The sequence below is a fragment of the Microcaecilia unicolor genome, chromosome 11, assembly GCF_901765095.1.
Source record: "Microcaecilia unicolor chromosome 11, aMicUni1.1, whole genome shotgun sequence".
NCBI lineage: Eukaryota > Metazoa > Chordata > Amphibia > Gymnophiona > Siphonopidae > Microcaecilia > Microcaecilia unicolor.
In genome coordinates, this window is record NC_044041.1 from 45,037,342 (window position 1) to 45,063,634 (window position 26,293).

The 26,293-nt window shown below is 43.7% G+C and overlaps 1 protein-coding gene across 1 annotated transcript in view; it reads left to right on the forward strand.

The window, feature by feature from the left end:
• The window catches only part of TMEM132C (transmembrane protein 132C), a 503,591-nt gene that overhangs the window by 98,227 nt on the left and 379,071 nt on the right, over positions 1–26,293 (forward strand).

A 26,293-nucleotide genomic window follows, 5' to 3' on the forward strand; every position in this document is an offset into this window, starting at 1 on the left:
CTTTCTGTTGCAGGGACGAGCAAAGTCCCCAGGGGCGTGTTGGAGGCGTAGCCAAGGCGGGACTTGGGCGTGGTTAACACATGGGCACCCTCGACCCATAATCGAAAAAAAGGGTGTCCCTGACGATGTTATGATTGGGGTCAGAACCCCTCTCAAACTTACCTCTTTCCTGGGGGTCAGCTTCTTAGCTGGCTTCTGTTTCTTTCGTCTGTCCTTTCTGAGCTGGCTCTGTCTCTCTGTGCTGGCAGCTTCCAGCAGCATGGCTCTAATTGTTTCACTATACTGCACCTGTGTATGTTGCCTGAGTTGCTCTACCTCTCTTTGGGTGTACTGGCTTCAAGTGTTTCACGGTGCTGCATTGGTGTGGGTTGGGCCTCTCTGGGTTTCAATGTGTTCTCTGGGTCAGTGTGCTTTTGCCTAGGTCTAGGGAGTGTGACATCATCAGGGAGGGCCTTGATAAGGAAGTGGTGTTGTTTCCTTCAGAGCCTTTGCAACGGTGGTGTTTGCTTTAGGTAGGGTGGTGCAGTGTGCACTTCTGATTTTGTGTCTAGTTTCCCTGCTTGCTTTTGCTAAGGTCCAGGTTAGTGTTAGTGCAGTGTGCACTGGTGACTGTGTGTTTAGCTTTCCTGCTTTTCCCTTATGGTCCCCCTGCTTTTCCCTCTTGGTTTTGGAAGCATTGCTGTGTGTAGGGCTTTGGAAGCTCTGTTGTTGATAGAAGTACTTCAGGGTTTGGTGTTGTTAGGAACACTGCAGAGTTTGCTGTTAGAAGTACTTCTGGTGTTTGTGCTATTGGGAGCATTGCAGTCTTTGCTGTTGGTGTTTGGTGATTTAGAATCACTTTTGGCTTATGTGTTAGCTTCCCTGCTTTTTCCTTGTGGCTCCCCTGTCTTCCCTTTTAGTGCTAGGAGCTCTTCTGGTTGCTTGCCAGAGTAGTGCTTAGGAAGCACCTTGTTAGTTTTGTTTCTAGCTTGCTAGAGCAGTGCTTAGGTAGCTTGTTAGTTTTGTGTTTAGCTTGTTAGTGTAGAGCTCTGCTTGTAGCTTGGTGCTTAGTAGCACCTGTGTTAGCTTTGTGTTTAGTTCCCTGCTCTGTTAGTTTAGGGCTTAGGAAGTCCCTTTCTTGAGCAGGGCTTAGGAGCTCCTGTTTAGTATAGGGCTTAGGAAGTCCTTTTGTCAGTTTACTGTTAGGAACACTCCTGCTGGTTTAGGGCTTGGGAGCAAGTAGATCAGTTTAGGTTTAGGAGCACTTCTGTTTCCAGTCCTGGTCCCTGTGTCATCCGGTATCCAGTAAGTCCTGCCGGCTACTCGAACCCAGGAGCTCAACTCCTGGGGGGCTTAGTAGCTAAGCGCAGGTGAAGCTGTGTGGACCAGTCCAGTGTGCTCCAGTCCAGTGTGTTCCGGTCCGGTGTGTTTTCCAGTCTGGTGCGCTCCAGTCCGGGGGATTGCAGTCCAGTGTTCCAGTCCTGTGTCCTCCAGTCCGGGGGATTCCAGTCCATGTGTTCCGGTTCGCTGGGCAGCGCCTGCAGTCCCTGCCGGTGTGCTTACCCAGTGTTGGTTGGTGGGTTTTGCCTGCTGCTGTCGCTCCTCGTCAGCAGCCCAAGGGCTCACGTTTGCTCCAGAGCCTGGCCCCGCGGGCTCTGAACCTGAGAACCTGACAGATGAGCACTTGAACGACTTTACTTGGTCCTTTTTTTGTTACGACCAAGTCACGAAAAAGTGCCCGAGCTGACCAGATGACCACCGGAGGGAATTGGGGATGACCTCCCCTTACTCCCTCAGTGGTCACTAGCCCCCTCCCACCCTCAAAAAAATAGTTTAAAAATCTTTTGTGCCTGCCTCTATGCCAGCCTCAAATGTCATACTTAGGTCCATTGCAGCAGTATACAGGTCCCTGGAGCAGTTTTAGTGGGTGCAGTGCACTTCAGGCAGGCGGGCCCAGGCCCATCCCCCCCTACCTGTTACACTTGTGGTGGTAAATGTGAGCCATCCAAAACCCACCAGAAACCCACTGTACCCATATCTAGGTGCCCCCCCTTCACCAGTAAGGGCTATGGTAGTGGTGTACAGTTGTGGGTATTGGGTTTTGGGGGGGAGTTTGGGGGGCTCAGCACACAAGGTAAGGGAGCTATGTACCTGGGAGCTTTTTCTGAAGTCCACTGCAGTGCCCGGTTGGTGCCCTGGCATGTCAGGGGGACCAGTGCAGTATGAATGCTGGCTCCTCCCACGACCAAAGGGCTTGCATTTGGTCATTTCTGATATGGGCGTCCTTAGTTTCCATTATCGCCAAAAATCAGAAACAACCAAGTCTAAGGATGACCATCTCTAGGGATGACCTAAATGTCATGATTTGGGCGTCCCCGACTGTATTATCGAAACGAAAGATGGATGCCCATCTTGTTTCGATAACACGGGTTTTGCCGCTCCTTCGCCAGGACGTCCTGTGAGGACGTCCTCAGGAAAACTTGGGCGCCCCTTTCGATTATGCCCCTCCACGTGATATCCAGTGGAAGATGTGATTTGACCCAGTTGCTTGCTACAGCCCTGAACTGAGGCCAAGCTGCTGAGCAGCTTTGCATTATGTAACACATGTTGAGTCAATTCTATAAAGAGCACTCAAGGACAACCAAAATCTATGTTATATAAGAACATAAGTGTTGCCATACTGGGACAGACCGAAAGTCCATCAAGCCCAGCATCCTGTTTCCAACAGTGGCCAATCCAGGTTACAAGTACCTGGCAAGATCCCAAAACAGTACAATACATTTTATGCTGCTTATCCTACAAACAAGCAGTGTTTTTTCCCCAAGTTCATCTTATTAATGGCTTATGGACTTCTTTTTTAGGAAGCTATCCAAAACATTTTTAAACCCCGCTAAACTAACTGCTTTTACTACATTCTCTGGCAACAAATTCCAGAATTTAATTACATGTTGAGTGAAGAAATATTTTCTCCAATTCATTTTAAATGTACTACTTTGTAACTTCATTGCGTGCCCCCTAGTCCTAGTATTTTTGGAAAGAGTAAGCAAGTGATTCAGGTCTACTTGTTCCACTCCACTCATTATTTTATAGACCTCTATCAGATCTCCCCTTGGCCATCTTTTCTCCAAGCTGAAGAGCCTTAGCTGCTTTAGCTTTTCCTTATAGGGAAGTCATCCCATCTTCTTTATCATTTTCGTCACCCTTCTCTGTACCTTTTCTAATTCCACTATATCTTCTTTGAAATGTGGTGACCAAAATGTGACACAATATTCGAAGTGCAGTCGCACCATGGAGTGATACAAAGGCATGATAACATCCTAATTTTTGTTTTCCATTCCTTTCCTAATAATTCCTAACATTCTGTTTGCTTTCTTAGCCGCTGCTGAGGTTCTAAGCTATGATGGCAAATGTGTGTGCCTAATGTATTGTAGAATGCAAGCCAAAGTCAGCAATTAAGTGCCTAAATTTAGGCACCGTCACTTAGAGGCCCTTTTACCAAGCTTTGCTAAAAAGCGGCCAGCGCTGTTGTCATCGTATGGGTTTTCCACGTTCTGTGGCCACTTTTAGCAGAGCAATAAAATGGCCGCATTTCTGTAGATTTCTTTGTTGTAACGAGATGCTGCTTAACTTGTTGTAAAAAAGAATAGTGATCTTTAATTCTTTATAATGTCTGGAGCCTGTGAAGTTTAACAGTAACCCCAGGGAAGTGATCTTTATTTACTTGTTCTTTTGCATGGAAGGAAACTGGAAAGCTGTGGTGTTTGAAAATCTAATGCTATTGTACAATAAAGAGCTTCAGCAATCATTCTGGGAGCTGTTGGTTTATTATCAGGTAGATTCCTTTATTTATTTATTAGGGTTTTTTTACTGCCTTGTTGAAGGAATTCACTCAAGGTGGTGTACAGTAGGAATAGATCAAACATGAGCAATAAGAAATTATAGCAGTAAAAATATTAAAATAACAATACAAAGTATGGCGTGGAGGGGCATTTTCGAAAGAAACATCTAATTTGGAATTTGGATGTCTTTGCAGAACGTTCAAATTCGGAGGTGAGGAAAAGATCATTTTCGAAAAAAGATGAACGTCCATCTTTGTGTTAGAAAATACCTTGGATGTCCTTGGATTTGGACATCTTTGATTTTCAGCCATTTTTGAAACCAAAGACATCCAAGTCTAAAACATCCAAATTCAAGCCATTGGGACATGGGAGGAGCCAGCATTTTTAGTACACTGGTCCCCCTGACATGCCAGGACAGCATTCGGGCACCCTAGGGGGCACTGCAGTGGACTTCATAAAGTGCTCCCAGGTACAGGGCTCCCTTACCTTGTCTGTTGAGCCCCCAAAACCCACTACCCCCAACTGTACACCACTACCATAGCCCTTACGGGTTTAGGGGGGGCACCTATATGTGGGTACAGAGGGTTTCTGGTGGGTTTTGGAGGCCTCGCTGTTTCCTCTAGAAATGTAACAGGTGGGGGGGGGGGGGCTGGTCCACCTGTCTGAAGTGCACTGCAGCTACTGCTAAACTACTCCAGGGACCTGCATGTGCTGTCATGGACCTGAGCATGACATCTGAGGCTGACATAGAGGCTGGCAAGTAATATTTTTAATAATGTTTTTTGAGGGTGGGAGGGGTTAGTGACCACTGGGGGAGTAACGGGAGGTCATCCCCGATTCCCTCCAGTGGTCATCTGGTCATTTTGGACACCTTTTTGTGCCTTATTCGTAATAAAAACAGGTCTGGGTGAAAACATCCAAGTTTTAGTCCTGGACGTCTTTGCTTTTTTCCATTATGGCTCAAAGCCGTTCAAGTCTTAGGAACGCCCAAGTCCCGCCTCAACCACACCTCCAATACACCCCTTGAAATTTGGATGTCCTTGCGACGGACTTCTGAGAAAGACGTTCCAAATCAGATTTCGATTATACCGATTTGGACGTCTCTGTGAGAAGGACGTCCAAGTGCCGATTTATGTCACTTTTTGGATGTCCATCTCTTTCGAAAATGAGCCTGACAGTATACTACTTACATATCAACACAATATGTAATACAACATTTTAATTGATAGTGAAGGGTATAATCAAAGATGGAACATATAGATCGGTAAGTGAGTAAGAAGAGTTAGAAAGTAAGGTGACCAATTTAAAGAAAGTTGCACAAGAGGTCAGAGAGATGGTTAAATATTATCTCAGCTAGGGTAGGAATGGATAAACATGTCCTGCTGCAGTGTGTGCAGCCCATGTCACTCCTTGAAAGGTAAAAGCTGGTTGGAACCTGGGAGGGGATTTGATTTGCTTGAAGAGAATAGCAGAGGACAGGCAGGATTCACTCTAGGCTGTAGATATCCCAGGGCCAGGTATACCAAGGGCTAACAGCCATCGTAGGCCACCTCTTCCGGGCCTGGATAGCAGCATGAGCATCCCTGGAGGGTGACAATGTCTATATAGCCTTGTTAAAGGTGAAAAATCAAAGAGTGGTATACTATACCTTAACAGACAACCAAACAGCAGCTGCGGGTCCAAGGAAGGACAAACACTGCAAGAGTTTATCCAAATGTCAACCCAACCTGGCCAAGTTTCAGAAAAACCTTCGTCAGGGGTCACAGTAAAAGCTCTGGTCCAATTCCAAAAGTCAGGTCTAGTTTTAGGTAGCTTAAATGGGTTCGCATAAAACAATAAATATCCCCCCCCCCCTCCAAAAGAAATGTATCTATTTAACATTTTTTTCTCTTGAAAAACGTTTGCAGAGTGAATTCAGTTTTAAGCAAGCTGTTATAAATATGAAGTGTTGTATAAAATCATTGAAAATAACCATTTTTATTCAAGCATTATATGGTAGTGCTCAGCTCTTACACTTCTTGTAATCATTTCTCTTATTCTTTGACTCATTTTGCATTAATTTTTAATCATCTAATCCAATAAGATTTTCATTACTCAATGTGATTCAAACATTTAACTAAAATTAATTATCTGAAACAAAAGAATAACTACTTCTTGAAATAGACCTGAGTGTCCACAAACAATCACATTGATTAGCATCAGTGAAACTTGATGGGGGAAAGCTGACATTTTGGCCTGTTGCAAGGGTGTGTGTGTGGGGGGGGGGGGGGAGCAGCCTTCATAAAGATGTTCGCTATGTTCCCTACATATCCTATCTATCTGTCAATCTGTCTGTCTGTCTCGTAACCTTATCTTGTCTTCCTCTCTTCAATAGTCCCTTTTCCCTATGTGTCCTATCTGTCTGTCCTACCCTTATCCCTTATTTGTCCTGTCTGTCTGTCCTGATTTAGATTGTAAGCTGTTTTGAGCAGGGACTGTCTTTTCTTCATGTGAAGCGCTTCGTACAACTGGTAGCGCTATAGAAATGATTTGTAGTAGTAGTAGTAGTAGTAACATAAGCTCTGCCTTGGAAAACAACAAAATATATATACAAATTCTCATAGAAACAGTCAGAAGAAATATATATGCAATAATTGCAGCTTACCCACAATCAATCACTCATTTCAAAAAAGATGCAGGCACACTATGGGGTCCTTTTACTAGGGTAACAGATTTGGTGCTAACATTTAGCACATGCTAAATAAATTAACGTACCATAGTAAAAGGAGCCCTATATAATTTAGTTAGATTTTTTTTTTTGCTCACACCTTTTTCAGTGGTAGCTGAAGGTGAGTTACATTCAGGTATACTGGATATTTCTCTGTCCCAGGAGGGCTCATAATCTAAGTTTGTACCTGAGGCACTGGAGGGTTAGGTGACTTGGCCAAGATCACAAGGAGCAGCAGTGGAATTTGAACCAGCCACCTCAGGATTGCAAGACCAGTGCTCTAACCACTAGGCCACTCCTCCACTCCACCACAAAAAGCAGCCACTTAGGAACCATGCACTCATACACTTTGGACCAAATTCTATAAATGGCACCTTAAAAATCGGTGCCGAAAATCCACACAGTTAGCTTGACTCTATAAACCACCTAAAGTTAGGCATAGTTTATAGAATATGCCTATGTTCCGTTCTTGTGACTAAAATTTAGGCGCACCCATTTAGGTCACCTAAAGCTAGGCCTAAATCCCTGTGCATAAGGGCCCTGTCTACTAAGGTGCGCTAGCATTTTTTAGTCTGCGCTAATTTTTAACACGTGCTAAAAACGCTAGCGTGGCTATAGCACAGCTTAGTAAACATGGCCCTAACTTAGGTCCAGATTGGGTGTATTCTATAATAGTACACGTGCAGGGGCATAATTGAACAAAAACATCTATCTCCATGGGCGTTTATCTCCGAGAATGGGTCCGTGAAGGGGCGGACCGAACCGTATTTTCGAAAAAAATAGACGTCCATGTTTTATTCGACAATTTGTGAGCTGGGCGTTTTTGTTTTTCAGTGATAATGGAAAATGAAAGCGCCCAGCTCAAAAACGAATAAATCCAAGGCATTTGTTCGTGGGAGGGGCCAGGAGTCGTAGTGCACTGGTCCCCCTCACATGCCAGGACACCAACCGGGCACCCTAGGGGGCACTTTTACAAAAAAAAAAAAAAAGGTAAAAGAGCTCCCAGGTGCATAGCACCCTTCCGTTGGGTGTTGAGCCCCCCAGATGCCCCTCAAAACCCACTGCCCACAAGTCTACACCATTACTATAGCCCTAAGGAGTGAAGGGGGGCACCTACATGTGGGTACAGTGGGCTTGGGGGGCGCTTTGGAGGGCTCCCATTTACCAGCACAAGTGTAACATGTGGGGGGGGGGATGGGCCTGGGTCCACCTGCCTGAAGTCCACTGCACCCCCTAATAACTGCTCCAGTGACCTGCATACTGCTGCCAGGGAGGTGGGTATGACATTTGAGGGTGAAAATAAAAAGTTGTGAAACGGCATATTTTGTGGTGGGAGGGGTTTGTGACCACTGGGGGAGTCAGGGGAGGTCATCCCCGATTCCCTCCAGTGGTCATCTGGTCATTTAGGGCACTTTTTGGGGCCTTATTCGTGGAAAAACAGGGTCCAGGAAAAGTGCCCTAAATTCTCGCTAAAAACGCATATTTTTCTTCCATTATCGGCGAAAGGCACCCATCTCTGATCGCCCGATAACCACGCCCCAGTTCCGCCTTCACCACGCCTTCGACACGCTCCCATCAACTTTGTCCGCATCCGCGAGGGAGTGCAGTTGAAAACGTCCAAATTCGGCTTTCGATTATACCGCTTTATTCGTTTTTGTGAGATAAACGTCTATCTCCCGATTTGGGTCGCAATATAGACGTTTTTCTTTTTCAATTATAAGCTGGATAGGGGGCCTTTTACAAAGGCATGGTAGCATTTTTAACATGTGCTAAATGATAGAGATGCCTATAGGAAGATATGGGCGTCCCTTGCAGTTAGCGCACGCATATTTTTAGCGAGCGCTAAAAACACTAGTGTGCGTTTATATAAGGATCCCTCAGTTTTTTTGAAATGCCTACAACCCACCCATTTCATACCCATGGCCATGCCCCCTTTTCAACTACGCATATTAGAATTTACATGCAGTGAATTGTAGAATATGCCTTGAAAGTTTTGCATATAAATTCTAATTAAAGCCAATTAGTGACGATTGTTGGTTGTTAAGTAGCAATTATTGGCACTGATTGCCTTGTTAATTAAGTTGTGCACACAATTTGGCTACACGGTCAAATTAGCACGCACAACTCAAGGCACCATATATAGAATTTGGGAGTCTGTGCTTTTAGATTGATCAAAAATAGAATTTTAAAAAACCCTAATAAATCGCTGATTATTAAACCAAAAGGAGGCACTGTTTTAAAGTTCTTGTTCTGATGGGGTCTGATTAAGATCCCTGCCCAGCTGTGAAACAAAAGGAAAATCAATAGCTGAAAAAATTAGGTTTTCAAACTGATACAGAAACTTGACAACAATACTAGGTGAGCATCAATTTTCTGAGTTCACATACAGTTTGATGCTCAATTAGATGGGTCCATTTTGTTTTCCCAACATAACATAACTGACAAGGGCATGTAATTAAATACATAGTTCATTCTTTTATTTATTTATTTACTTATTGGGATTTATTAACCGCCTTTATGAAGTTTTACTCAGGACCCCTTTCACAAAGTGGCGGTAGGCCCAATGTGGGCTTACTGCTCGCTAAACAGGGAGTACAGAGCACATAATCAAAGTCTCAATGTTAAGTAACAAGTATCATCCACATGAAGTTTTCTTTTCTTTTTTTACAATACTGGTTATGCAAATGTCTTTATTTGAAATTTCATAAACAAAAAAATTTTAAAATAAAAATCTTGTCAGTGGGGGCGGGGCTAGGGTTGGGGCCCCACCAAACCAGTCTGCACAGGGCCCCACACTTGCTAAGACCGGCCCTGAAAGGGCCCCTTGGTAAAAGGGCCCCTAATTGAGGTAAATTTGAAAACAGCAAATTAAAACCTAATAATAGGACTACCATGAAACAGTATCAAAAATATATACATTTGACATTCAAATATCTGTTATACAATGTCAGCATAATACTAATGAAACATCTAATAAGTATGCATTATAACATTCAAATCACATAGATATGATGCTAATGTATGTAGCCGAGGGGCCAAGAACGGGTATATAGATGGGGTCAAGATGGGTGGTACAGAGTCATTTGGGATAAATACATGGGTGGCTATACTTTAGTCAAGTTCTTTGTACAGTTAATCAAGATATAAAGAACTGGTCTAAGTTACAGTGGGTGTAGCAAAGTAGTCCAGGTGCAGAGTACAGTGTTGTCAGTCACCAGGGCTAGAAACATTCAACTGGAGACCTAATCCACTTTCTTTTTTTTATTATTTTACTGTATTTGAAAACAAAATGTACAAGTACAATACATAAATGTAAGGCACATTTAGCAATATTAAACAGATCATTAATAATGGAAAAATATTGTGTTATATAGACCACAATAGAAGTGAGAGGGATCCAAAGGAAAAAGTCCCCAGAAGCATGGGACAGTTAGAGGAAGTTAGCAACAAATAAGAAAAAAAAGGGGGAGCACAAAACATACTTGTTTAGCCTTTTACCTCACAATTGACCACCTTGTCCAAGGACAGAAAGTTCCAGCTGCTATGCATCAATCAGAATTTCAATTGTTGCAGATCAAAAATATGTGCATCACATTAAAGATAATAATCATACATTTACAGGAGAAATGCATCAAACATTTGCCACCAAGGGACAAAACTTGTCAAAATGAGAGATTTTTTTCCTACAGTTCTGGGTAGCTTTAGACAAGTTTTACCAAGGGGTAAAAGGGGCACTCAGGGAAGTCAAAGCCATAGCGGAGAGATTAAATTAATTCTTTGCTTCGGTCTTCACCGAGGAAGATTTGGGAGAGGTACCGGTGCCAGGAATGGTATTCAAAGCTGAGGAGTCAGAGAAACTGAGTAAAATCTCTATAAACCTGGAGGATGTAATGGCGCAATTTGACAAACTGAAGATTAGACCAGATGGTATTCATCCCAGAGTACTGATAGAATTGAAAAATGAACTTGTGTAACTATTGTTAGTAATATGTAATTTATCTTTAAAATCAAGCATGGTACCGGAAGATTGGAGGGTGGCCAATGTAACACCGATTTTTAAAACAGATTCCAGAGGTGATCTGGAAAATTATAGACCTGACGTTGCTGCTGGGCAAAATGGTAGAGACTATTCTAAAGAACAAAATTACAGAGCATATTCAAAAGCATGGATTAATGAGACAAAGAGGGGCATAATCGAACAGGGCGCCCAAGTTTTCCTGAGGGCATCCTCGCAGGACGTCCCCACGAAGGGGTGGGGAAACCATTATTATCGAAACAAGATGGGCGTCCATCTTTCGTTTCGATAATACGGTTGGGGACACCCAAATATCAACATTTAGGTCGACCTTAGAGATGGTTGTCCCCAGTTTTCGGCGATAATGGAAACCGAGGACGCCCATCTCAAAAACGGCCAAATCCAAGTCATTTGGTTGTGGGAGGAGCCAGCATTCGTAGTGAACTGGACCCCCTGACATGCCAGGGCACCCTAGGGGGCACTGCACTGGACTAACTGATGCACTAACTGAATGGAAAAAGGCATGCAGTGGTCACTAACCACCTCCCACCCCGAAAAAAACAACTTTAAACATTTTTGTCTTTCTCTTTTAGAGTATGGGTGAAGGACCTCCTTTGCTATGCCTCCATCCCTGCGACGGCAGTTGAGGACGTCATTCGCTATTTATTTATTTAGATTTTGCTCACACCTTTTTCAGTAGTAGCTCAAGGTGAGTTACATTCAGATACACTGGATATTTCTATGCCTCCATCCCTGCAATGGCAGTTGAGGACGTCCGTCGATATGCCTCCATCCCTGCGACCCAGGGACCTGCATGGCCGAATTTCAAGGGAGTGGAGAGGAGTGGCCTAGTGGTTAGAGCACTGGTCTTGCAATCCAGAGGTGGCTGGTTCAAATCCCACTGGTGCTACTTGTGATCCAAAAGCCAAATAAATAAAGGGGGTGTAAGAGGCATAGCAGGCATGGATGGTCTCACAGGAATATCCAGACATGGACATCCTTCTCACAAACATCCACATTTTGGACATCTTCCATCACATGGACGGAGGCATATCGAAGGACGTCCTCAACTGCCGTTGCAGGGACGGAGGCATAGAAATATCCAGTGTACCGGAATGTAACTCACCTTGAGCTACTACTGAAAAAGGTGTGAACAAAATCTAAATAAATAAATAGCGAAGGATGTCCTTTACCCATACTCTAAAAAAAAAAAAAAGACAAAGTTTTTAAAGTTGTTTTTTTTCGGGGTGGGAGGTGGTTAGTGATCACTGGGGGAGTCAGGGGAGGTCATCCCCAATTCCCTCCAGTGGTCATCTGGTCATTTAGGGCACATTTTTGTGGATTGGTCATAAAAAAAGGACCAAGTAAAGTCGGCCAAGTGTTCGTCAGGGACGCCCTACTTTTTTCCATTATCGCTTAAGGACGCCAATCTGTTAGGCATGCCTTCGCTACGCCTCCGACACCCCCCCCCCCCCGGAACTTTGGTCATCCCCGAGACAGCAGTTGGGGACGCCCAAAATCGACTTTTGATTATGCTGATTTGGGCGACCTGAGAGAAGGACGCCCATCTCCCGATTTGTGTCGAAAGATAAAATAAGCCTGAAAGCCAACATGGATTTAGCAAAGGGAAATCTTGCCTCGCCAATCTGTTTCTTTGGAGGGGTGAACAAACATGTGGATAAAGGCGAGCTGGTCGATATTGTGTATCTGTATTTTCAAAATTTGATTCTTGAGTTCGTCCTCAGCATGGTATATTTTGTAAGGCTTCATGTATTGGTTTCCATCAAAGATAACCCTGTTGCCCTTGTTGCTGCTGTAGAGGTTTTTTTTTAATTCCTGGTGTCCATGATAGTTGCTGAAGCGGTTTATAGTATTGATAAGTTGTATAACCTTCTTTGAATGCAAACCACTGTGAATTCTCGTGGACCGTTATGCGTTATAGACACAAATAGAAAAGAACAGAATAGATTCACAGTATTCATTAACTGCAGCAAGTGATTGTTTATGACTTACAAATGCTCAAATTAGTTCTGCTGGAAAATTACTGTACAGAATAGCAGCAAATATGAATTGGAAAAAATGAGATATTTTGCCTGAAGAACAGTTTATTTTTGTTGTGTTTTTTTATACCTCTGTATCCTTCTGCTCCTTAAGTCCTCTAGTTGCATCAGAACCAGCCTGTATTGGGTGATGGTTCCATTAAACTTCCTTTGCAATTACCTAGGCTATTTTCCATGTCGTCATGACCTTCCATAGCTAGCCTCCGGCTGAATATCGACCCTGATATGTTTTAAATGGTGACTGCTCTGCTGAATATTGATGACTTTTGATTACCGAAATTCTCGTTAAGGGCAACCCACCAATCGTATGAAAACTCATTCCTCGCAGCTTCACTCAAAGTTGCCCTTTCTTCAATTATTCCAATTGGTAAACCTTCTAATTTAGATTTTTACCAGTCATGATCTCCTTGTGAACTCAAAGCCTCTTGCTTGTTTCTTGTCTATGTGTTTTCTCTTTCTTCAAGGAATAAATACTGTGTTTTCTGCGTCTCTGTACACTACTGTGCATGTCTAGTTTGCACTAAACAAATGATTATAATTATAATAATGTGCACACCAGTAATGGAGATAACTAACATTGTCTGCATAGCCTTGCATTCAATCAGTTTTTAGCTTAAAGTGAGACCTATGTAGTAATATCCTATGTCAATATTTCACATACTGAAAGTCAACCATGAACCAAGTCAAAAGGAGTGTAAAAGTAATCAATTTTACCTCCTCTCACAGCTGTATATCTTTCTTTTGCACAGAGTCCCATTGAATAGAAGAATTTGGCCATTGATGCGGCTGAGGGTTGGGGTATTCTTGAAGGTCGTCATTCAGCATGGCGTTTCTGCAGCTGCACAAAGCATTCTGTAATCATAGTGCTGCTGTGCCTAGCCATGGGTGTATTATTGTGAAAATTTGGGTCATGTAGTCCTTCAGTCCCTGAGCTGGAATTTTACTCTCAGGGTTAACTGACATGAAGCATCTGCTGTGCTAAGAGGACCTACCCCAGTCCTTCAAATTCTGGAAAGGTCTCTGTTGTGTTAGAGAATGTGAGCAGATTGCTGGGTGTGAAACGAGTGCTTTTCCTGGGAAGTGAGGAAAAGACTGACATGTTTTCATGTTGTTGAAATAAAAGAGAAAATTAAAGTCTGTTAATTAGCATCTCATGATTTTATTCTGAGACATCAGTGACTGGGTATACCACACCCCCTTTGATCTAGTCAGAACATTTTGTTTAATATTTGGTATCTATGGACCCGAAGAGTAGCCAAGTAGAGCACTTGGGGGGGGGGGGGGGGTTAGTTATCAAGCTGCATTAGGGCACTAATCTGTGTTATTTATGTTTCATGTTTTATGAAACTTGATATACCGCATTTGACTTTTGACAGAACCCAGCCAGTAAAACTAAAAACAAATAATATAAAAGAAAGGAACGCTATAATGTATATAGGAAAGATCTAATCCACGTATCCAATCACAGGTCATTTACAAAATAACACTTTTAGAAAGAGAAATATTGGGGCCAAATTCTATATACGGCACCTTAAAAATCGGCTCCGAAAAATCATGCATTTAGCGTGATTCTATAAATTACGCCTAAAGTTAGGTGTCGTTTATAGAATACTAGACTTTGAGCCCGTAAAAACGGGCTATTATAGGAAGGGGGGTTGAAAGGCCTGCCCCCACCGCCGAGTTCGCCGCTGCCCCTCCCCCTCCGAGTTCGCGCCCCCCCCCCCCCCACCGAGCCGTCACCACCCACCTTCCACCCGGCCGGGCCCTCGCTCCGCTATTGAAACAGCGAGGGTCCGGGAACGCAGCACTGAGCTCTGCTGAGCTGCCGACGTCAGCCTTCGTTCGTCTTCTCTGCCTGTCCCGCCCTCGTGTGACGTAACGTCGTCGAGGGCGGGACAGAGGCAGAGAAGAAGAAGGAAGGGCGATGTCGGCAGCTCAGCAGAGCTCAGTGCTGCGTTCCCGGACCCTCGCTGTTTCAATAGTGGAGCGAGGGCCCGACCAGGTAGAAGGTGGGTGGCGGCGGCGACTCGGGTGGGGGGAGCGTTAGACGGCGGTGTCCCTCCCTCAGCAATGCGCAGTACAGACCCTCTGTGTTCCGCCCCCGTCATCACGTATTGACGTGGGGGCGGGGCAGAGAAGGTCTCTACTGCGCATTTGCGAGTGAGTACGGTCACTCGCCGTTTATATGTTTGATGCTCATGTGCCATTCTTGAGACTAAAATTTAGGCGTACCCATTTAGGCCACCTAAAACCAGGCCCAAATACCTGCGCCTAAGTTAGGCATAGATCAGGTGTATTCCATAATAGTGCACATAGTTTTTTTTGAAATACCCACAATCTGCTCAATCTGTGCCCATGGCCACACCCCCTTTTTTCACTGTGTGCATTAGAATTTATAGGGGTCTTTTACTAAAGTTTAGCTTGAGTTACCTGCTGCAGGGCCCATAGGAATAACATGGGCCCTGCTGCAGATAACTTGAGTGAAGCATTATTAAAAGACCCCCTATGTGCACCGCGTTATAGAGTACAACTAGAAAGTTGTGCATGTAAATTCCAATTAAAGCCAATTAGTGCTGCTAATTGGTTGTTAAGTACCAATTGTTGGCACTGATTGGCTTGTTAATCAATTAAGTTCTGTGTGCAATTTGGCCATGTAGCTGAATTAGCGTACACAACTTAAGGTGCCATGTATAGAATTTAGGAGATTATAATCATATCTGGCAAAGAACCTAATGTATTCTTCTCTCTACTTCCATCTCAAGATTAAAAGCTTGTTTAAAAAAATAACGTTTTCAATAAAACCTTAAATTTCTTAAAATTTGCTTCAGCATGTAACTCCTTAGGTGAGGTATTCCACATAGATAATGTCAGCCAAAAAAAAGCCTTGACACAAGTAGATTCCCAATGGACATTTGAAACACGAGGTATCACTGACCTATTATCCTGTAAAGATCTTAAAGTATGAATAGGCATATATGGAATCACTAAATCATGAAGATAAGGGGGCTTTTGCTCATAATATGCCCTATGTACCAGTAGCGTACCAAGGGCGGTGGTGCGGTCCGTCCCAGGTGAAGGCAGCAAGGGGGTGTGCAGAGCAGGTGCATTGCTGTCGGCTCTGCCGGTCCCCTGCCCCCTGATGTTACTTCCTGTTTTGGGGCAGGAGACCGGCAGAGCTGACAGCTACTCACCTCCTCTATGTACCCCCTTGATAAGAGGAAAGGTGGTGGGGTGTCACTGCTATGTACCATTTTTTAATTTAATTCTGTAGAAAACTAGTAACCAATGAAATTTCAAGTACAAAGGAGTAATATGATCAAATTTTCTTACTTTACCTTACAGCCTCAGTGTGGCAATTTGCATTGTCTGTAATTGCCTAATATTACGTTTTGATAAGCCTACATAGGCAATATTACAGTAATCTATTGGAGAGACAAAAAGCACATGAATTATGCAAAGTTTTTTAATCAAAATATTTTTTGATAGATCCTATTTGCTCCTTAATGCGTGTTAAAGGGCACTAATGCTGGTTGTAGTGCCCTAACTTAGTGATAAATAGGTCACCCCATGGAATGTGGCACTGAGATGCAAAAAAATGCATTGGAAATGCTTGTAAAACAGCTCATTACTATATAAGTACTGTACTGAGGCTTGCAGTGTGTACCGGCTGCATACTGCAAGCTGCAGTATAGCCAGGATAATAGCTCCAGCTAAAAGCTGGGAGCATCAGGCCACCAAGCTGTGGACTGATGCTTCTGAGCCATCTTTTAAACAGGCTGGCACCCATTATTCAAAGCAGTAGCTAGATCGCCCTACCATCCCAGGTAGAAAGTCCTTCCAAGGCTCCCATCCTAAACCCCCCTCCCTTGTGTTATCATCAACTAAATCCTAATCCCAAGGACCCCCAAGTGGCAACCCCTCAATCCTCCTGCTGGTCCCTTGGGTCTACCTGAGTGTAAATCCCTGGTGTCTAGTGGTACAAACAGGAGTGATCCCCAGGTTCTACTGCCATCACTGGTGCTTTCTTCAAAAATGGCACTAGTGACTCCTAACAGCAGTCTCGTGGTACTTTTGCTAGTGGGTCATGTTTCTGTATAAGGGCATTCTGCCCATATACAGAAATATGACCCCTAATGGTAGAACCATGAGACTACCACTAGGGGTTGCTGGCACCATTTTGGATGAAGGCATCAGTGAGGGCAGAAGCCACTGGTGATTGCTCCTACCTACACCAATAGAGACCAGGGATTTATACTCAGGTAGGCCTGAGTATGGCCAAGGGGAGAGGTTACTACCTTGGGGAATTTGTTTAGGGAGGGGACATATTTTATTTATTTATTTATTTATTTATTTATTTATGTATGTACTTATTAGGATTTATTTACTGCCTTTTTGAAGGAATTCACTCAAGGCTGTGTACAGTAAGAATAAATCAAACATAAGCAATAGACAATTACAGCATTAAAAATATTCAAATAACAATACAGAGTATGGCTTAGTATACTACTTACAATGCCAACACAATACATAATAGAATATTTTAATTGACATTGTAGGGTATAAGCAAAGATGGAAAAACAAATGAGGTTCACACTTTCCACAAGAACAGAACACAACAAAAAACAGGATGGAAAAGAACCAAGTCCAAGAGATCAGTCCAAACACCAGGATAAGATGTTCCAAACAAAACTTTATTTGGACCCTACATGGTCCGTATTTCGACTATAAAAGCCTTCCTCAGGGGTCAGTCGATGAGTGCTCAGCTTTATATCGACTGATGATGGAGCGCATGAATATATATCTCTTCTGGGCTTTTAGAGGGATCCTTCTCTCCCATCTTCCAGGAATCTCCTCCAACTGGCTCCAGGCTTCAGGCTTCAGGAGAGAGGAGATGAGGACCTGAAGCCTGGAGCCAGTTGGAGGAGATTCCTGGAAGATGGTAGAGAAGGATCCCTCTAAAAGCCCAGAAGAGATATATATTCATGTGCTCCATCATCAGTTGATATAAAGCTGAGCACTCATCGATTGACCCCTGAGGAAGGCTTTTATAGCCGAAACACGGACTGTCTAGGGTCCAAATAAAGTTTTGTTTGGAGCATCTTATCCTGGTGTTTGGACTGATCTCTTGGACTTGGTTCTTTTCCACCCTGTTTTTTGTTATAAGCAAAGATGGAACATATAGGACCCTGTTTACTAAGGTGTGCTAGCATTTTTAGCATGCGCTAAAAATTAGAGCACGCTAATGCTCGAGACACCCATATGGGTGTCTCTAGCATTAGCGGGAACTAAATTTTAGCATGCGCTAAAAACACTTGCTCGCCTACAGTGCGGCATAGATAGGTAAGAGAATTAGAGGCGTTAGAAAATAAGTTGACTAAAGAAAGATGCGCATGAGATCAGAGAGATGGTTAAATATTATCTCAGCTAGCGTAGGAGTGGTGGGTGGGGGGGGGGAGCCGGCCACTAGGGGGTTCCGTAGGGTTGAAGAGGTCAGTTTGGGGATAACAAAAGGGGAGGGTTGATTGTGAGGGATCCCGAGAGGGGCTCTCTGTCTTGGGTTGTGGGGATGTTCTGACCATAGATTTTGGGGACCAATGCCAGCCCTTTTAAGAGATGGCCTGATGGTCCTGGGTGGTACAATAACACTGCTTGCAATCAGCATTGTTTTTTTTTTTTTTTACCACAGGAGTCAGCAACATGCAGTACTGAGATACTTCAGGTTGGTGTCTTCCAAGGTAAATCAAGATGCAGTAAAAGCCCACCTTTTATTGCACCTTGCCTCTCTTTTTTTGTATTTATTTGAATTTTGCTCACACCTTTTTCCATAGTAGCTCAAGGTGAGTTACATTCAGGTACTCTGGATATTTCTCTGTCCCAGGAGGGCTCACAATCTTAGTTTGTACCTGAGGCAATGGAGGGTTAAGGGACTTGCCCAAGATCACAAGGAGCAGCAGTGGGATTTGAACTGGGCACCTCTGGATGTCAAGACCAGTGCTCTAACCACTAGACCACTCCTCTTGCGTTAAAAGGGGCCCTAAGATTATTCAATTTTGTTGATAGGGTGTATATACTTCACTAATTCCTAACCCCTCCCTCCTTATTGAGGTCTAAGGAAGCCAAGTTATATATATAAGTGGGAGGAAAAATGTTTTTCTGTATTAGTATTGTTCTTACAGTTAATGGTTGTATTACACTTTGCAGTTGCAGATATCTGTATAAGTATGTATAAAATAATAAAAACTATAAATCACAAAAAAAGGGGGCCCTAAGGTGGCATCGGCATATGGATTTGCCGTGCGCCAAAGCCCCTTTTACCACAGTGTTTTGTTTTTTTTAAGAAAATGACTGTGTGATAAGTACAAACTTGCTGCACAGCCATTTCCTGGGGCAGCCTTTCCAGTCTTCTATTTAGTTGGTGGTAAGGGTTCCCGTGCTAACCTGGCAGTTAAAATAGCAAAATATTTCCAGTCACTCCAGAAATGGTGCATGGTGGGGGCAGCACTACTGCCGGCTCCTGTGGTGGGCCGGCGGTAGTGCCAGATTGGCACACGCCAACCCCGGGGTAGCTCTACCGCAGCATTCTAAAAGGACCCCTTAGTTTTTCTAAGTGGCTCCATTTTAGCTACTAGTTAGCTAGTACTGACATGGCCCTGCATCTCATCTCTTAACCACCATCATGGCCCTGGTGACAATACCCCACCCCATCCTATCTGAACCCCAGAAACCAATCTCTTAAACTTCCTCAACCCCATGGGCCCCGTGAGCACCTTCTTCCCAATCTTGGCAACAAACCTATCCAAACAAAAAAATCTTCTCCAATGTTCCCTCTAAGCTGCGCGGTTTGTAATAACTGTATCCCAGTAGCAAACCTTCAGGGGGTGGTAGGCTCCCTTCAGCAGTCCACAAACAAAGTCCTTCCAGACAACACAGCTTTTAGTTCCAAACAGTTTATTTCCCCTCCTCCACAAAATCTCAGTTCAAGGGGGTTAAAGTCCCATTCATTTTTCAAAACAAAGCAACAAGAAAAAAAATGTCCCTTTAAATCCAAGTTCTCCCCCAGCGCAACAGCCTGGGTTTCAGTTTTAAAAGTCTTTCCGCTTGGGTGGTTGCAGAATGGCAGTACACCGCCCACAATACAGCTAATTGACTCCTGTGACCACCCACTTCCTTCAGTCCCTGCAGCTCTGACCCAAAGTACAATTACAGTCCATGTCAACTGGCTCCTCCAAACCTGGGGCGCTGCTCCCTCCCAACTCTCCTTCCTCCAAGCACTCCATTAACTCTGCCTCTCTGCTAGGCTGTTGGTTGGAGACCTCCTCCCCCTCCCAAGTGGAAGGAATCTTGTACTGATTTCTAACCCAAGGGAATTGAGCTTTGTCATCCCTGCTCCCCCTTCTGGCCCTCATCTGCCATAGCAGCTGCTCTTTCCAGTCCTTTTCCCCCTCCCTTCCACGTGGGGGCCATACCGGGTTTTGGGACCTACCTCCCTTATCCCTTCTCTCAGGGCCTTGTGGGGAATGTAGTCTGGCCCCATACCTCCTCCTGACCTGCTTAGACCCTCCAACCTCCTAACAGGTTGCACAGCCGCACACCCTCTGGTAAGAGGCCGCGCAGTTGTCCTGTCCTGCCGTGCAACCAGCGAGACCTGCTCTGTCCACAGTTCCAGTGAGCAGGCTTCTTTTCATTTGTTTCTCCAATTTAATGCCGAACTGCAGGGTTTCCTGAAAAATACTGTTAACCCTTTGAAGAAGCAACTCCTACAGTATGTATGCACCTTATATACCCATTGCTGCCGGTCCAGCCCCTCTCCAGTGTCATATCTGGTTCCAGGGCCGAGCCAACTGCCACTGTATGTATAGTGCAGCCCCGTCATGTTCATACGTTGTTTTGCCGCTGTTGCTGGTTTGGGGAAGCAACAGTGGCAGCAGGGATGTCGGGGAAAGAGAAAGACCCTGGAAGGAAGTGTGGAGGGCAGAGGGGCCCATGCTGGAAGGAATTGGGGAGGAGAGGGAAAAGAAATGCTGGATGGAAGTGGGGAGGAGAGAGGGGCACATGCTAGAAGGAAGGAGACAGGGCAAATGTTGGATGGAAGTGGTTAGGACAGAAAAGCACATGCTGGAAGGAAGTAGGGAGGAGATGGAGGACAAACGCTGAATGGAAGTGGGGAGGACAGAGGGGCACATGCTGGAAAAGGAAGTGGGAAGGAGAGGGAGGACAAATACTAGAAGGAAGTGGGGAGGAGATGGAGGAAAAATGCTGGAAGTGGGAAGAAAACAGGGGCAAATGCTGGATAGATGTGGGGAGAGAGAGGGGGCAGGTGCTGGATAGAAGTTGGAAGAGAGAGAGGTTAGGCACTGGATGGAAGTGGGAAAAGTGGGAAGAGAGAGGGGCAGACACTGGATAGAAGACTGAAAAGACAGCAGAAGGTTGATGGAAGAGGGAAAGGAGAGGGAAGGTGCTGGATGGGTTGGGGGGGGGGGGCACTGGGTAATAAGAGGAAGTGAAATAGGAGAGCCAGGGTGGCAAGCTGTGGGTAGATACGGTAAAAAGAGTGAAAATGAGGATTGGATAGTAAGAGAACATTAAATCTGGACAGAGGCAGAAAATAAATTGATGAAAGCTGTAAGGAAAATGAGGCGAGAAAATTAACAAATGGACAGGAAGTCCTGACAAGACGAGGAAACCAGAAACCAGAGACTGGAACCAACACAACTGAAAAAAGTAAATGGTCAGACGACAAAGGTAGAAAAAAGAATTTTAGTTTTAGTTTTAAGATAAAGTAGTGTGGTAGATGTGTTAATAAATAACAATAGAAAGTGGAAATAAGGTGTTATCTTTTTATCGGATTAATTATAAAAGATTTTTTACTAACTTTCAGAGACCTCATGTCAGGACAGGATACCGCTATAGCAGTATACTGTCCTCCTGACCTGAGTAAGGAGGTTTTGGCCTCTGTAAGCTAATTGGAAAATATATTTAGTCCAATAAAATGGTATCATATTTTCCATTTTTTGTTTTATTTGCATTTGTTAATTTGTAATGTAGTGGTTGGAATATGTCAGTTTTTGAAATTTACGTCTGCTCTCTTGTATTTTGCACAGTACTGAGGGATACACATTGCTTTCTCTTTCTCTGGTGTTGCACTGTATGAAGAGTTTGGCTTCTTGGGGGTTCAGTTTAATTTTTATTTTGTGGTTACTTATTCTATATTGGGTGAGGGGCTGTGTTCTGTGTGTGTGAAAGAGATGTGGTTTTCAGTTAGCATTGACTGCACGATCGATCTTTTCTAATCTGGTTTGTTTAGTTTTCCAGTAGGTTGATTAATATTCCATTGCCCACTACAATGTTTGTGGTACTATCTTGTCCTAGGTGGGTGCTTGTTGTCTGACTTGTGGAAGTTACTGCTATTATGGTATGTTGGAATTGCTTTGTAGGTCCTGAGTGACATATGTAGTGTTTTCTATTACGTCACACTATGCCTGGTATTGGATTTTGGGTTGGGATTTAGGCCACACTTTTCTCAGTAATAGCTCAAGGCAAGTTACATTCAGGTGCAATAGATATTTTCACGTCCCTGGAGGGCTTACAATTTAAAGGGTCCCTTTACAAAGAGGTGTGCTAGCATTTTTAGTGTGCACTAAAAATAAGCACACGCTAAACATTAGAGATGCCCATATATTTCTATAGGCGTCTCTAGCGTTTAGCAAGTGCTAATCATTAGCATGCACTAAAACCACTAGCGCTGTTTTGTAAAGGTTCCCTAAGTTCTGTATCTGAGGCAATGAAGGGTTAAGTGATTTGACCAAGATCTCTAGGAACACCATTGGGATTTGAACCCTGGCTTCCCTGGTTCTCAGCCTCCTGCTCTAACCATGCTTGGAAACTCATCAGCAAACGAAGGTCTCCTTTTACAAAGCCACGTTAGTGATTCCCAAGTGGCAAAAGCGATGAAGCCCATAGGAATTGAATGGGCTTTGTTGCATTTGTCGTGCCAGGAATCACTACCGGGGCTTTCTAAAAGTGTTTATGTATTCGTGTGTGTGCATGTCTTTGTATGTATCTGCAAGAAGTGCTGACAAGCTAATGTAATGGAAAATTTTTGCTCACACCAACTCAGTCCTTAGAGGGAACATTGACCTCCTCACAACTGCAGCCAATCTGTCAATAAAATAAATCCCTGGTAAACGTGCTTTGTAAAGTCATGAGAAAGAAAGGAACCAGTCAGTGGCCTGACAACAAGTTATATTTTGCTCAACTAATTTAGCCCATATTGACTAAGTAGCAGTTTCCTCACCCATTGACTAGTAATGATCTACAGTATAATGAGTATTGTGTCTCATGTAATTCTTTATTAGGGAGTGAAGATGATACCCTTTCAATAGTGGCCTAGTGGTTAGAGCACCAGTCTTGCAATCCAGAGGTGGCCAGTTCAAATCCCACTGCTGCTCCTTGTGATCTTGGGCAAGTCACTTAATCCTCCATTGCCTCAGGTACAAACTTAGATTGTGAGCCCTCCTGGGACAGAGAAATATCCAGTGTACCTGAATGTAACTCACCTTGAGCTACTACTGAAAAAGGTGTGAGCAAAATGGAAATAAATATATGTATATGGAAATGGAAAATGGAAATATCATAAGTGGAGGATTAGCCTAGTGATTAGAGCAGTGTGGACTGATAATCAGGGAAGCCTGGTTCAAATCCTGCTGCTGCATCTTGTGATCTTGAATTATGACAGCTTTGCTGCTATTTGTCGTTTAAGAAATAGTTGAAGACTTGGGTTTCATAAGGATACCTTTAAGAAAATATGTAGGACGGGATAAAATATAGTGGTACTGGAGGGGAGATACATTTTAAATGTAATTGCATTGGTTTTTAATCTTCGTAACTTTCCTAGGGCTTGTTGTGGCGAGGCGAGTAATCAAATAATGCAAACTAAAGTGAGTTCACTTAACCCTCAATTTTCACAGGTACAAAATTAGTCAAAAAGCCCTCCAAAAACAGGGAAATATCTAGTGTACCTGAATGTGACTCACCCTGGGCTAGTACTGAAAAAGGGGTGACTCCTGTGGTAAATCATGAACCTTCCATGGACAGAAAAATACCCACTGTACCTGAATGTACACTGCTTTGATAGCTTTCAGGCTTGAAGGAAATATATAAGATATTAGTGGATCGAATGCTGGCTCGTCCCATGACCAAATGGCTTGCATTTGGTCGTTTCTGAGATGAGCGTCCTCGGGTTCCATTATCGCTGAAAACCAGGGACGACCACATCTAAGGTCGACCTAAATGTTGAGATTTGGGCATCCCCGACCATATTATTGAAACGAAAGATGGATGCCCATCTTGTTTCGATAATACGGGTTTCCCCGCCCCTTCGCTGGGATGTCCTGCGAGGACGTCCTCAGGAAAACGTGGACGCCCCTTTCGATTATGCCCCTCCACATGTTTCAACAGGATGGAGCTCTTGTAATTAATGAAACCCCAGAATTCATTGAGCCGACAACTCAGTGGCGCCAAAGAAGGTTGAAGGAGGACACTTTGAACACAAATTATGAATTAACTAAGAAAAAAACATTATACTAATGTATTTTCAAAGGTCAAACTACTACTACTGCTACTTATCATTTCTAAAGCGCTACTAGACGTACGCAGCGCTGTACACTTGAACATGAAGAGACAGTCCCTGCTCGACAGAGCTTACAATCTAATTAGGACAGAAAGACAGGACAAACAAGAGATAAGGGAATATTAAAGTGAGGATGACAAAATAAGGGTTCTGAACAAGTGAATAAGTGAATAAGGGTAGGAGTTAAAAGCAGTATCAAAAAGGTGGGCTTTTAGCTTAGATTTGAAGACGGCCAGAGATGGAGCTTGACGTACCGGCTCTGACCTTCATGTCAGACCTTATAGACTTGCCTATTAGGAATGCAAAAAGATCATCACGCACATTTCTCAATCTCCATTTTCCTAACTGCAAAGGACTAAAGTATAAATCCACATACGTGACCAGCTTTTCATACGTCTGCATGCAGCTATGGAACGTACTACCGAAGGCCATAAAAACAACGCAAGATCTAACCATCTTCTGAAGACTACTGAAAACTACTTTTCAAGACTACTTTTCAAGAAGGCATACCTTAAGCATCCATCCTAATACTAAATAACGAAACTATACACAATCTACACAAAACCGAACTCTTAACACATGACTGATTAACCTCTATGATATTAATGATTAAGCAATTCACCTAAACCTTATGCAGAATAGGGACTCTCTTTAGTCGATGACCTAATGCATGTTACTAACCAATCTATTACTCAGGAGCCTTCATGCACTACCACAACTTTTCTCTTCTTTACCATGTACATATGTATGCACATGTTATATATATATATACCATGATCTATTCCATATACAGTATGTTATGCTCCATGTTTGCTACCATGTATGTAAGCACCTTAACGCAATACCATTTGTAACTCTGCTACCTGGAAATGGCAATCGCCATTACGGCAAATGTAAGCCACATTGAGCCTGCAAATTGGTGGGAAAACGTGGGATACAAATGCTACAAATAAAATAAATAAATAAAACTTCCAGGCATATGGTGCAGCAAGATAAAAGGAACGAAGTCTGGAGTTAGCAGTGGAAGAGAAGGGTGCAGATAAGAGAGATTTACCCAGTGAACGGAGTTCCCAGGGAGGAATGTAGGGAGAGATGAGAGTGGAGAGGTACTGAGGAGTTGCAAAGTGAATGCACTTATAGGTCAATAAGAGGAGTTTGAACTGTATGCGGAAACGGATAGGAAGCCAGTGAAGTGACTTGAGGAGAGGGCTAATATGAGCATAACGACACTGGCGGAATATTAGTTGTGCAGCAGAATTTTGAACAGATTGAAAAGGAGAGAGATGGCTAAGTGGGAGACCTGTGAGAAGCAAGTTACAGTAGTCTAAGCGAGAGGTGATAAGAGTGTGGATGAGGGTTCTGGTAGTGTGCTCAGAAAGGAAAGGGCGAATTTTAGTGATATTATAGGGAAAGAAACAACAGGTTTTAGCAGTCTGCTGAATATGTGCAGAGAAGGAGAGGGAGGAGTCGAAGATGACCCCCAAGGTTACGAGCTGATGAGACAGGAAGGATGAGAGTGTTATCCACAGAAATAGAGAATGGGGGAGGAGGAGAGGTTGGTTTAGGGGGAAAGATGAGAAGTTCAGTCTTGGTCATGTTTAGTTTCAGATGGCTGAGACATCCAGGCAGCAATGTCAGACAGGCAGGCTGATACTTTGGCCTGGATTTCGGCTGAGATTTCTGGTGTGGAGAGGTAGATCTGGGAGTCATCAGCGTAACGATGATACTGAAAACCATGGGATGAGATCAGAGTACCAAGGGAAGAAGTATAGATAGAGAAAAAAAGAGGTCCCAGGACAGATCCCTTTGTACACCAACTGACAGTGGGATAGAAGTAGAAGAGGATCCACTAGAGTATACACTAAAGGTACGCTGGGAGAGATAAGAAGAAAACCAGGAAAGAACAGAGCCCTGAAATCCAAGTGAGGACAGCTTATCAAGGAGTAGGATGTGATCAACAGTGTCAAAAGCAGCAGATAGATCGAGAAGGATGAGGATCAGGATCTGGATCTGGCCAGGAACAGATCATTGGAGACTTTAGCAAGAGCTGTTTCAGTTGAATGA